The sequence below is a fragment of the Sinocyclocheilus anshuiensis genome, unplaced genomic scaffold, assembly GCF_001515605.1.
Source record: "Sinocyclocheilus anshuiensis isolate Anshui unplaced genomic scaffold, SAMN03320099.WGS_v1.1 scaffold3217, whole genome shotgun sequence".
Taxonomy (NCBI): Eukaryota; Metazoa; Chordata; class Actinopteri; order Cypriniformes; family Cyprinidae; genus Sinocyclocheilus; species Sinocyclocheilus anshuiensis.
The window spans coordinates 162,442-162,684 of NW_015555707.1; positions in this window are offsets into that span (position 1 = coordinate 162,442).

Genomic DNA, 243 nt, shown 5'->3' on the forward strand with positions numbered 1-243 from the left:
GTGTTTGATCATTATTCTGTTCCGATCACAATATTAATATTCCTCTACATGTGATTAATCAACGAGTGTGTTTATCACAGAAAGAGACAATTCATATTTATGTCAAAGAACACTAAACATTATCTATCATAGTTACTACTACTGATTTAATGACTCCTTGTTACATTATGCTTATCTTTATATTTGCAGTATTAATCTAGCATCTTAGACGATTATTTGCTCTCTCTCTCTCTCTATATATGT